Source organism: Triticum aestivum, chromosome 5D (assembly GCF_018294505.1).
Source record: "Triticum aestivum cultivar Chinese Spring chromosome 5D, IWGSC CS RefSeq v2.1, whole genome shotgun sequence".
Lineage (NCBI taxonomy): Eukaryota > Viridiplantae > Streptophyta > Magnoliopsida > Poales > Poaceae > Triticum > Triticum aestivum.
Genome location: NC_057808.1, coordinates 549,421,905 through 549,432,511, shown reverse-complemented (window position 1 = coordinate 549,432,511; position 10,607 = coordinate 549,421,905).

The following is a 10,607-nucleotide window of genomic DNA, read 5'->3' as shown; positions in this document are numbered from 1 at the left end:
TATATGTGTTGCCAGATTTTAGTCGAGTTTCGGTATAGCAATTTCTCGGTGCCGGCACAAGATTTCTTTATAATATTATCGATTCATGAAGTCTGTTTACCTATAAAGAGGGAATGCTCTCATAGCTGCATAGGACCATATAATCGCTGACTCGATAAAAGTTTATCATTTAATTTAATCAGTAGATTAGTAAATATTTCACAAAATTACCTTCAGGTTCATCCCTTGATGTGCCTAAGCAGACATTGTATCAGTACACAGCCAACAACTTTCCTTTAATGCGCATCTCTTGGTGAGTTGATCGGCATGCTAAAGTTCCGCGGCAACACGCGGAGAATCATCTAGTGTATTTAGGTTTCCGATCAATACAATTCTAGCATGAATAATAAACATTTATCATGATATAAGAAAATATAAAATAACAACTTTATTTTTGCCTCTAGGGCATATTTCCTTCACACACGGCAACAACAGGTTCAATTGATAACAAAAGTCTGAAGAAACATAACAGAACACCCCTTCCCGGGCCCATCTTAATGGAGGGGGTGCATCAGGAGGGAGGGTCGTATTCTTCCCATATTTGTATGTAGGGTCCATGTGAATGTCTCTGATACACAACGTTATTGTTTTGGTGCATAGGATCATTCTTCCAGACATTTGAGAGATTATTCTCGTGGTGGGACCACTTTTGAGACATGGAATGGTTTTGACATGTTTTCTCTCCTCCGATTTTTTTACAGGTGTTCTAAATTTTCATAAATCTGAACACATTGCTAGACCTTTTTACAATGTTCGTTCACCACGTTACTTCAACATATGGACTATAATTTGTAGTCATATTGTTTTGAACTCCCACACTATGGATACTACTGCACTATGCAAGTAGGATATGTGACGACTCCATATAATTGAGAATGAGCAGGTGTATAATAATTAGCTGTTAGTGTCACCATCCTATACCATACAAAGGGACGGAGAAAAAACAAGCCTTAAGATCTGGAAAACCAACTCAACTTGGAATTGGACTCAAGTGCAAAGTAAATTATGGGAAAGCCAGTTATACGTCCTCTCTACACAACACCTTCGCAAAATTCTTGATTCAAAGCTTGCGTTCCTTCTACACATCCCGATGAGTGTTCTACAAAATATTCCTTTTCATTGTTGCATGCAAATATATTATCACTAGTAGAAAAAGGGTCAAATGTCAAGCACATTAGTGCCGGTTTGCTTTTGAGCCGGCACTAATGTGTGCATTAGTGCCGGTTCCAACGGCTAGCCAGCCGCTTTCATTAGTACCGGTTCGTGGCCGACCTTTAGCACCCGTTCGTGCCATGAACCGGTACTAAAGTGAGTGGTGGCAGGATGTTGTCAGTCCGGGGCCCCTCCAGCACCTTTAGTACCGGTTCATGGCACGAACCAGTGCTAAAGGTTGTCCTACATAAACCCTTCGTCCACCCGAGCTCGCTCTGTTCTTCCCCTTTCCCCTCTCCTCTCTGTTCTTCCCCTCTTCCTCTCGAGCTCATCACACATTTTGCCCAAAATTTGTCAAGACTTGAAGGCCCCCATCCATTCAAATGATCACAAAGGTTAGCAACTTTGTCCTTTCATCTCTCATTGCTAGATTAGCTCTTGCAATGCTTTGTATAGTGATTAATTTATGAGTTTAGTAATTTGGTAGAAAATATATGTGCTAGTATTTGATTTATATGCAATTTGTGGTCAAAACTAACACTTAGTTTGCATATGTAGGTGTGGTTTACTTAGTGTCTTCTAAATCTCCGTCGTAACCACAGTCGATCGCCCGCACTGTTCCGTCGCCGGCACCACCTTGTGGTGAGCCTCTTGTTCATGAATGTTTTACATTACCAAATTGATGTTTGTGTGATTTGGATATATAGTTACTCGTATAATTATCTTACCCGTACGTTGTTTGATATACATAGTGCCATGGTTTTGATATCCGTCCCCGTCGGCCCTCGTCCTTGTTATGATTCGGATGTGGTATATTCTCTTTTAAAACTAGTTGTTGCATTTCGTGTTTATGACAAATTATGCCCATCAAGTTGACATAGATATTTTTGTCTAGGAGGTTTGTGAACCGGAAATTCCAACCGACCCTATTGTCGAGGGGTTAAATTTAGTTGAAAGAGAAAACGAGTATTTGAAAGAAAAATTGAAAAGAATTGAGGGGGAGAAGATGGAATTGGAGTTGCATGTTGCCGATGTCGTCGATGATCACAAGATCAAGATGGAGAAAATGCGCTTGAAGATTAGAAAGATTAGAAAATATGCCATTGATAGTGAGGCTTGGTATCATTATGCTGTTGGATCAATTGTTACCTTAGTTGCGATCTTGATTGCATTTGTTGTTGCATTTAAATTCTTTAGTTAGAGAGTTATTTGTTTGTTGCATTTAATGTTGGAAATATGCCCTAGAGGCAATAATAAAATGGTTATTATTATATTTCCTTGTTCATGATAATTGTCTATTGTTCATGCTATAATTGTGTTATCCGGAAATCGTAATACATGTGTGAATACATAGACCACAACATGTCCCTAGTGAGCCTCTAGTTGACTAGCTCGTTGATCAACAGATAGTCATGGTTTCCTGACTATGGACATTGGATGTTATTGATAACGGGATCACATCATTAGGAGAATGATGTGATGGACAAGACCCAATCCTAAGCATAGCACAAAGATCGTGTAGTTCGTTTGCTAGAGCTTTTCCAATGTCAAGTATCATTTCCTTAGACCATGAGATCGTGCAACTCCCGGATGCCGTAGGAGTGCTTTGGGTGTACCAAACGTCACAACGTAACTGGGTGACTATAAAGGTGCACTACGGGTATCTCCGAAAGTTTCTGCTGGGTTGGCACGGATCGAGACTGGGATTTGTCACTCCGTATGACGCAGAGGTATCTCTGGGCCCACTCGGTAATGCATCATCATAATGAGCTCAATGTGACCAAGTGTCTGGTCACGGGATCATGCATTACGGTACAAGTAAAGTGACTTGCCGGTAACGAGATTGAACGAGGTATTTGGATACCGACGATCGAATCTCGGGCAAGTAACGTACCGATTGACAAAGGGAATTGTATACGGGATTGATTGAATCCTCGACATCGTGGTTCATCTGATGAGATCATCGTGGAACATGCGGGAGCCAACATGGGTATCCAGATCCCGCTGTTGGTTATTGACCGGAGAGTCGTCTCGGTCATGTCTGCATGTCTCCCGAACCCGTAGGGTCTACACACTTAAGGTTCGGTGACGCTAGGGTTGTAGAGATATTTGTATGCGGAAACCCGAAAGTTGTTCGGAGTCCCGGATGAGATCCCGGACGTCACGAGGAGTTCCGGAATGGTCCGGAGGTGAAGAATTATATATAGGAAGTCCAGTTTCGGCCACCAGGAAAGTTTTGGGGGTTATCGGTATTGTACCGGGACCACCGGAAGGGTCCCGGGAGTCCACCGGGTGGGGCCACCTGTCCCGGAGGGCCCCATGGGCTGAAGTGGGGAGGGGAACCAGCCACTGGTGGGCTGGTGCGCGCCCCTTGGGCCTCCCCTGCGCCTAGGGTTGGAAACCCTCGGGGTGGGGGGGCGCCCCACTTGGCTTGGGGGGCAAGCCACCCTCTTGGCCGCCGCCCCCCCCTCAGATGGGATCTCCAGGGGCCGGCGCCCCCCCAGGACCCCTATTTATAGTGGGGGGGGAGGGAGGGCAGCAGTACCCTAGCCCCTGGCGCCTCCCTCTCCCTCCCGTGACACCTCTCCCTCCCGCTTGCGCTTGGCGAAGCCCTGCCGGGATCCCCGCTACTTCCACCACCACGCCGTCGTGCTGCTGGATCTCCATCAATCTCTCCTTCCCCCTTGCTGGATCAAGAAGGAGGAGACGTCGCTGCTCCGTACGTGTGTTGAACGCGGAGGTGCCGTCCGTTCGGCGCTCGGTCAACGGTGATTTGGATCACGACGAGTACGACTCCATCAACCCCGTTCACTTGAACGCTTCCGCTCGCGATCTACAAGGGTATGTAGATGCACTCCTTCCCTCTCGTTGCTAGTAAACTCCATAGATGGATCTTGGTGATGCGTAGAAAATTTTAAAATTCTGCAACGATCCCCAACATTTAAATCTTGTATGAACTTTATGTATGAACTCGTATTAATTTGGTCTATTCGGTGTTGTGTAATGAAGATGAGCCGACAATGGAGGTATGATGACCGATGCTCTCCCGAGTTCATTAATGGCGTGCAAACTTTTCTGCTTGCGGCTGAGGCAAACAAGCGGGTGGATGGTTTTATGCCTTGTCCATGTTTAGTCTGTAAGAATGATCACAATTACTCTACGTCAAGAACCATTCACGTCCACCTGTTTAAGTCCGGTTTCATGCCCCACTATAATGTTTGGACCAAGCACGGAGAAAGAGGGGTTATGATGGAAGACAATGAAGAAGAAGAGGACGACGACAACTATCCTGGCCATGGGTTCCCTGAATACGATGATACAACAATGGGGGAAGAAGCTGGGCCGGCAATGCGGGAAGAAGCTGAAGAAGAGGCATCAGATGAGCCCGCTGATGATCTAGGTCGGGCCATTGCCGATGCAAAGAGAAACTGCGCAAGTGATTTGGAGAAGAAGAAGTTGCAGCGCATGTTAGAGGATCACAAGAAATTGTTGTACCCAAATTGCGAAGCTGACAAGAAAAAGTTGGGCACCACACTAGAATTGCTGCAATGGAAGGCAGAGAATGGTGTATCTGACAAGGGATTTGGAAAGTTGCTGGTAATGATAAAGAATATGCTTCCAAAGGACAACGAATTGCCCGAGAGTACGTACGAAGCAAAGAAGGCTGTCCGCCCTCTAGGGTTAGAGGTGCAGAAGATACATGCATGCCCTAATGACTGCATCCTCTACCGCGGTGAGTACGAGGATTTGAACGCTTGCCCGGTATGCGGTGCATTGCACTATAAGATCAGGCGCGATGACCCTGGTGATGTCGAGGGCGAGCGCCCCAGGAAGAAGATTCCTGCCAAGGTGATGTGGTATGCTCCTATAATACCACAGTTGAAACGTTTGTTCCAAAACAAAGAGCATGCCAAGGCGATGCGATGGCACAGAGAAGACCGTAAGAAAGACGAAAAGTTGAGAGTACCCGCTGACGGGTCGCAGTGGAGAAAAATTGAGAGAAAGTACGGGAAGGAGTTTGCAGATGACGCAAGGAACGTATGGTTTGGTCTAAGCGCAGATGGCATTAATCCTTTTGGGGAGCAGAGCAGCAACCATAGCACCTGGCCTGTGACTCTATGTTTGTATAACCTTCCTCCTTGGTTGTGCATGAAACGGAAGTTCATTATGATGCCAGTGCTCATCCAAGGCCCTAAGCAACCCGGCAACGACATTGGTGTGTACGTAAGGCCATTAGTTGAAGAACTCTTACAGCTGTGGAATGGAACAGGTGTACGTGCGTGGGATGAGCACATGGGGGAAGAATTTGACCTAAAGGCCTTGCTGTTCGTGACCATCAATGATTGGCCTGCTCTCAGTAACCTTTCAGGACAGACAAACAAGGGATACCGCGCATGCACGCACTGTTTGGACGATACCGACAGTATATATTTGGACAATTGTAGGAAGAATGTGTACCTGGGACATCGTCGATTTCTTCCAAGCAGGCATCCCGTAAGAAAGAAAGGCAAGCATTTCAAAGGTGAGGCGGATCACCGGACGAAGCCTCGCCACCGTACTGGTGCTGATGTACATGATATGGTCAAGGATTTGAAGGTAGTCTTTGGAAAGGGTCCTGGCGGAAAACCTGTTCCGAATGACGCTGACGGACGCGCACCCATGTGGAAGAAGAAATCTATATTTTGGGACCTGCCCTATTGGAAAGATCTAGAGGTCCGCTCTGCAATCGACGTGATGCATGTGACGAAGAATCTTTGCGTGACCCTGCTTGGCTTCTTGGGCGTGTATGGGAAGACAAAAGATACACCTGAGGCACGGGAGGACCAGCAACGTATGCATGGAAAAGACGGCATACATCAGGGTCATGCCAGCTACGCTCTTACCAAAGAAGAGAAGGAAATCTTCTTTGAATGCTTGCTCAGTATTAAGGTACCGTCTGGCTTCTCGTCGAATATAAAGGGAATAATAAACATGGCAGAGAAAAAGTTTCAGAACCTAAAGTCTCATGACTGCCACGTGATTATGACGCAACTGCTTCCGGTTGCATTGAGGGGGCTTCTACCGGATAACGTTCGATTAGCCATTGTGAAGCTATGTGCATTCCTCAATGCAATCTCTCAGAAGGTAATCGATCCAGAAATCATACCAAGGTTAGAGAATGATTTGGTGCAATGTCTTGTCAGTTTCGAGTTGGTGTTCCCACCATCCTTCTTCAACATCATGACGCACGTCCTAGTTCACCTATGCGAAGAGATTAGCGTTTTGGGTCCTGTATTTCTACACAATATGTTCCCCTTTGAGAGGTTCATGGGAGTCTTAAAGAAATATGTTCATAACCGTGCTAGGCCAGAAGGAAGCATCTCCAAGGGCCATGAAAATGAGGAGGTCATTGAGTTTTGTATTGACTTTATTCCTGACCTTAAGCCGATTGGTGTTCCTGAATCGCGGCATAAGGGCAGACTGGATGGAAAAGGCACGCTAGGAGGGAATCAAAAAATATGTATGGACGGACATTCTCTCACTGAAGCACACTACACAGTTATACAGAATTCCGCCTTGGTGGCTCCGTATATGGACGAACACAAGAATTTTCTACGCTCCAAACACCCGGAGCGGTCTGATGACTGGATTACACGTGAACAAACCAGGAGTTTCGCCGGCTGGTTGCAGACACGTACCATGCATGACGCCTCTATTGAAGATGACATGTACTCGCTGTCCCAGTTACCATCTTCGAATATAATGACTTTCAAAGGGTACGAGATAAATGGTAATACATTTTACACGATCGCCCAAGATAAGAAGAGCACCAACCAAAACAGTGGTGTCCGCTTTGATGCAACAACCAAGACGGGAAAGGAAACATATTATGGTTACATAGAGGAGATATGGGAACTTGACTATGGACGTGATTTGAAGGTCCCTTTGTTTCGGTGCAAATGGGTCAATATGACACGATATGGGGTAACGGAAGACCCGCAGTATGGAATGACAACAGTGGATCTCAACAATCTTGCGTATGCAGACGAACCATTCGTCCTAGCTAATGATGTGGCACAGGTTTTCTATGTGAAGGATATGTCTACCAAGCCGAGAAAAAGAAAAGATAAGGAAGCGAATGCATCATACGATGAGCCAAAGCGCCACATAGTTCTTTCTGGGAAGAGAAACATCGTGGGAGTGGATGACAAGACAGACATGTCAGAAGATTATGAAAAGTTTGATGAAATTGCTCCATTCACAGTGAATATTGACCCGAGCATCCAGTTAAATGATGAAGATTTTCCATGGCTACGGCGCAAAGGGACATACGCGAAGAAAAAGTTTCACACCCAAAGATCTGGGATGTGATCGGCTTCACTATCATCATTTCTTCTGTGTTTCACACCCAGGAGGGAATCTCTGTAATAGTTAGGGTAGTTATGTGTTTTGGCATTTGAAACGCGAAGAAATTTTATGTGCAAACAAATTCTTTCATGCATTTACTGATTTTTTCAGCTAAATGACCCTGAAATTGAAAAGCATTTCAAATGAACTCAGAAAAGGTTGAAAGTTGGCATGGTATCATAATTTCACCCACATAGCATGTGCAAAAAAGTAGAGAGGGTTACCGCAAAAACTGGATGCACTTCGTGTATAAAATGGACAATCTCTTTCGAAGTATCAGGGTTTCGGACGAAAACTCATCCGTTACAAAGGGATTTCATTTTTTAAATAACCTAAGCATTACCAAATTGAATATAATGATAAAACACACTAATATTAAACATAAGAAAAAAGAATCACTGAAAATCTATTTTCAAAGTTAAGTTATTCACAAACTAGTGATTCACACAAATTTCAAATAATTCAAAATGTAAACTATTCAAATTTGTAAACTACCGGCACTAACAGAAAGTTTGTAATTTTTTGTACCTAAAGCAAAAATATTCCCAAAGAAACTCTAAATACAGCAAAAAACAACTCAAAAATAAATAAACCAAAAATAAATAAAGCAAAAAAGAAGAAAATAAAAAAGCCCACCTACTGGGCCAGAGCGGCCTGCATACGACTAGAAACCCAACCTGTAGTTGGGCCAGGATGCAGGCCCGCAAGCCCAGTAGGCCCACAGGCAGAGTAGGAGAGGTAGGCCCAGAAGGCCTGCTATTGAGAGGAGCTCAATGCAGTGCCCGCGTCGGGGCTTATAAACTGGTCCTGGCGCTCCTCAACTAGCGAGGTGGGACTAAACTTCTGCGCCCCTCGCTTGGCAGCGCACACCCCTTAGTACCGGGTGGTGGCACCAACCGGTACTAAAGGGTGGGCCTTTAGTACCGGTTGGTGCCACCACCCAGTACTAAAGGTGGGCGCTTCCCGCCGCTTCGCCTGGCCAAAATCGACCTTTAGTACCGGTTGGTGGCTCCAACCGGTACTAAAGGACCATCCTATATAAGAAACACTTATGAAAATTTCGTCAGTTTCCTCCCACTTCTCTCTGCTTCATCGCCGCCGCCCCGTCCCGCGCCGTCGCCGCCACCGTCGTGCCGTCCCAGTCGACTCCGCGCCGCCCCCGTCCGCGTCGCCGGCCCGTCCCCATCCCCGCACCGGCCCGCGTCCCCGTCCCCGCACCGGCCCGCGTCGCCGTCGCCGTCGCCTCGACCTCGCCCGCGCTGTGAGCCTCTGTCCCCCTCTCCTCTCCCTCCAATCGAAGCCGCCGCGCGCGCCGCCGGCGCCGTCGCCTTGGCTCGCCGTCGCCGTCGCCTGCACACACAACACATACACCACACACACACACCATACACACACATACACACAATTTTGTTCTATTTTTAGTTTTAGTTTTTTCTGGTTTTTAGTTTTTAGTTTTTCCTGTTATTAGTTATTAGTTTTTAGTTTTTTAGTTTTTCTGTATTAATGTTATAGAAATGTTAGTTATATAGAAATGTTAGTTATATATAGAAATGTTAGTTTTTTCTGTATTAATGTTATAGAAATGTTTGTTATATAGAAATGTTAAAGAAAATTAGTTATACAATTTTAGTTATAGAAATGTTAGAAATGTTAGTTTTAGATATGGTCGATGTTTTTTTAGTTTATTATATTTTAGTTATAAAATTTAGAATTTGCATATAAGAAATCACAATCCAATCATTTAAAAAATGTTACTTTACTTTTGCGGCATATAGTATTTGTTGTCGACGATGCCCGGCCCGCATCCTCGCCGTCGACCCGTTCGCGACGACGTCCTGCTTCAGAGGACCCATGTCCGGGATTGGGCTCCGCCGGGCTGGCACTGGGAGGTGCTACCTGGAGGGGCGCGACGCTTGGTGAGGAACCCGGCCTCGGGTCCCGTCGTCGACCCTGATCTCCTTTGGTGGCGTTCGCGTGGGCCACATTCGGTGCAGAGGGAGCCGGCCCCGCCGGAGGTGGTGCGTCGTCGTGTCAGGGAGGAGGACGAGCACGTCCATCGCTACATGGCTGCTATGGACGTCAGGTTCTCCAATACCTGGCAGGTTCTTTGGGCAGATGACCGGAGATATGATCCTGTGATGGTTCCTTGTCTTTGGGTGTCCACCGCCCGCGCCCCAGGAACCGCGAGTGGCCTAGATTCTTCTATAGTATTCGATCTTTATTAGCTACCTAGCCAGTGATGTATTCGAGATTATATATTATTTGAGACGATGTATTCGAGATTATATATTATTCGAGACGATGTATTCGAGATTATATATTATTCGAGACGATGTATTCGAGATTATATATTATTCGAGACGATGCATATTATGTACTATATGATTCAGTTTTTCCTTATTGATTGCATCCATGCATTGTAATTTGAATACTAAATTGTTTTATATTTCTTCTGTATTAGTTAAATAAAAGCTATGGCGGACAATACCGGCAGAGAGGGAGAAGAGGCCCTGTTCGAGATCATACGCAGCCCTAGCAGGCCAGATGATCTGAATGAAGCAAATGACGGCTCCCAATATCTGAACAATACCGGGGAGGGTGATGATAAGATATTCGATCTCGACGACCGAGCTGATGAAGTCATGAACTATGATTATGATTATGATGACGCAGACAATGATTATGATGACGAATACAATGTTGATCTTGAAATAACAAAGACTACCGGCGAGGTATATTTATATAAGCAGGCATCTAGTGATCATCACATGTTTTTTTATTTGAAGATATATTAACGAATCGATCTTTCTTCTTTCAGCCCTCCGGATCGAGCAAATCTGCTTCTACAGACAGCAGGACAAAGCGCGGCCCGAGCAAAAAGTTGAAGGAGGGTGTAAAGTACAACATCGATTCCATCAAAGCTAGTGGCGAACCCCTCACGCCTAAGAACATTGCGAGCAAGTTCGTTCGTCAGTGCGGAGTTCTTGTGAAGGACCAACTCCCGATCTCCATTCAAGAATGGAAAGAGC